This window comes from Bison bison, unplaced genomic scaffold, assembly GCF_000754665.1.
Source record: "Bison bison bison isolate TAMUID 2011002044 unplaced genomic scaffold, Bison_UMD1.0 scf7180017864180, whole genome shotgun sequence".
NCBI classification, from domain to species: domain Eukaryota; kingdom Metazoa; phylum Chordata; class Mammalia; order Artiodactyla; family Bovidae; genus Bison; species Bison bison.
The window spans coordinates 8,581,772-8,583,857 of record NW_011494752.1 but is presented as its reverse complement, the minus strand read 5'-3'; the positions used below and the strand labels follow the sequence as shown (position 1 = coordinate 8,583,857).

At 69.1% G+C, this 2,086-nt stretch overlaps 1 protein-coding gene across 1 annotated transcript in view; it reads right to left on the bottom strand.

The window, feature by feature from the left end:
• The window catches only part of RAI1 (retinoic acid induced 1), a 69,513-nt gene extending 67,452 nt beyond the window's left edge, over positions 1-2,061 (bottom strand). The window contains exons 1-2 of the mRNA XM_010842896.1: positions 1,543-2,061; positions 995-1,125 (exon numbers count right to left, since the gene is read on the bottom strand). The gene's annotated coding sequence lies outside the window, so the exon portion shown is untranslated. The remainder of the gene's footprint in view (positions 1-994; positions 1,126-1,542) is intronic.
• Between the last annotated feature and the right edge of the window lie 25 nt (positions 2,062-2,086).

Here is a 2,086-nt window from a genome sequence, read left to right as displayed (position 1 = left end):
GGGGGAGGGGGACTCGACGTGCCTGCACTCACCAGCCAATCACCAACCCCAAGAGAAGCTGGAACCCGCGACCCCAGCCCCCGAACCCGAGCCTCGGGTGGCCACCGCGCACTCCACCTCGCCCGACCCACCCGATGTCAACGTCTCTAACCCAAACAAGCCCCACCCCCAAGAAGTCCCCCCTCAGGGTTCCTGGGGTTAGTAGCCCCCCACCCCGAGAGACCAAGCTCCGACCTCTCCCCACAACCGCACAGGCGCGAGGTTTCATTGTCAGCCTGGCCACTGGGGCGCGCGCGAGGCGGGGGTGCCAGGGCAGGGAACTATCGCAGCCAGTGGGGAGGGGTCTCCGGGGGAAGTGTTCGGAGCCGCTCCTCCTGCCCGGTCCAGATCCGGAAGCCGCCGGGGGAGGAGGAAGGCGGGGGCGGGGAGAGCGCGACCTCGGTGCTCGCGGGCGGCGAGGCGGGGCCCAGGCGGCCGGAGTGAGCGCCCGAGGCGTCGGGGGCGCCGAGTCCCCCCGGGAGGCTGCGCTCTAGGGAAGTTTCCCACCGGTGGCCCGGAGCAGGACAGGGCGCGCAGCCGACCCTCCCCGCCTGACCAGCTCCGCGGCGCAGACTGCGAACTTGAGCAAAACTCCTTCCTCCCCGCGTCCCTCCCCTCCGGTCCGAGGCCACCAGCCCCGCCATCTCAGCCCTCAGCCTTCGGCCTGTGCCACGGTCGCCAAGACCTCACCAGAGTGTGGTGGAGAGAAGGGGAGGGGGAAATCCCCAGCACAACCAAACTGCGGCCAAAAAAAAAAAGAAATTCCTTCTGAGACCGATTCCCTCAACGGGTGTGGAAAACCCCAAACAGGCAGGTCTGCAACTCCAGCCAAGACCGCGGCGCGGTAGGAGGGGTGCCGGGGGCGGGCGGAGACCCCGGCCGGCAGCTTCGGGAGCCCTAGCGCCCGGATCGTCCCCCCACCCACCAAGACACAAAGCTTCGCCGCCAACAATACCTGCGGGCTCCTCCTGGGTCTCCCGGGCGCGGGCGCTGCGCGTCTCGCCGCCTCCCTTCCCCGCGCGGCCTCTCCTCTGCTCGCGCGCGCTGTCCCCTCGTCTCTTCCAGAACGCGGCGGCCGGATGAGATCTTTGGGAGAAAAAAATGTGAGCGCTCGCACGATTCCTTTCTCTCCGCCCGCCGCTCGCGGCGGCCTGGGGCTCGCTTTTTTCTCCCTCGCGCTCCCGCGCGCGCCGCGCCTCTCGCGCCCCGTGTTTCCTTCTCAGCAGCCCCTGCGAGCGCCCTCAGTAGCCATTATTCACGGGCCACCGGGGGACAGGAGGTAGAGACCGCCCCATGGCCGCATCCACTCGCCAAGCGCGATGCGGGCGCGGGGCGCGCGCGGGGAGGGGCGCGCGATGAGGGGCTTGGCTGCGCGCAGCCCGCGCCCCAGACGCGGGGGAGGGGAGGAGGCTGAGGGGGGCAGGAGGGAGGGGGCGGGGGAGGACTAGGAGCTGAAGGGAGCGGGAGGAGGGGGCGCCGGGGAGACGCTCCGGCGGCTCTCACCGCCGGGCTCAGGGTCACTGGTTAGGAAGCTCCGAGGCGCTTAGGGACCCGGGGCGGTCGAGGGCTGGGGGGGTGGTAAGTGTCTTCGTGCGCGCGAGCGCGCGCGCGCGTCAGAGAAGGAAGGGGAGGGAGGGGACGCTTTAATATTTTCCCAGTGACTTACGAGCCCGTGGGTGAGCTCCTGGCTGCGCGCTCGGGTCCGTGTGTTTATCAGTGTGGCTGTGTATTTCTGGTCTGCCCCCCGTGTGAATGTCACGGGGCGTGGGGGCCTGCTGCGAGCTTGTGAATGTGCTTCTGGGTCTCGGGGGGACTAAGCGATGCGGTGCCTGCGTGGGGTTGTTTGTGTGCGATTGTTTATCAAGGGCTGCGGGACTGCGCCTGTGTGGGCCGTGTCTGCGTGAGGTTGTGCGCGTGTGGGATTGTGTCTGCGTGGGCCCGAGTGTGTATGAGGGGTGTCGTGTCTCCGTGAGGGCTTGTTTGCGTGAAGCTGCGGTTGTAGGGGCGGGGGGACCAGCGAGGGGTTGGGGTGCGCCCCCACGCGGGC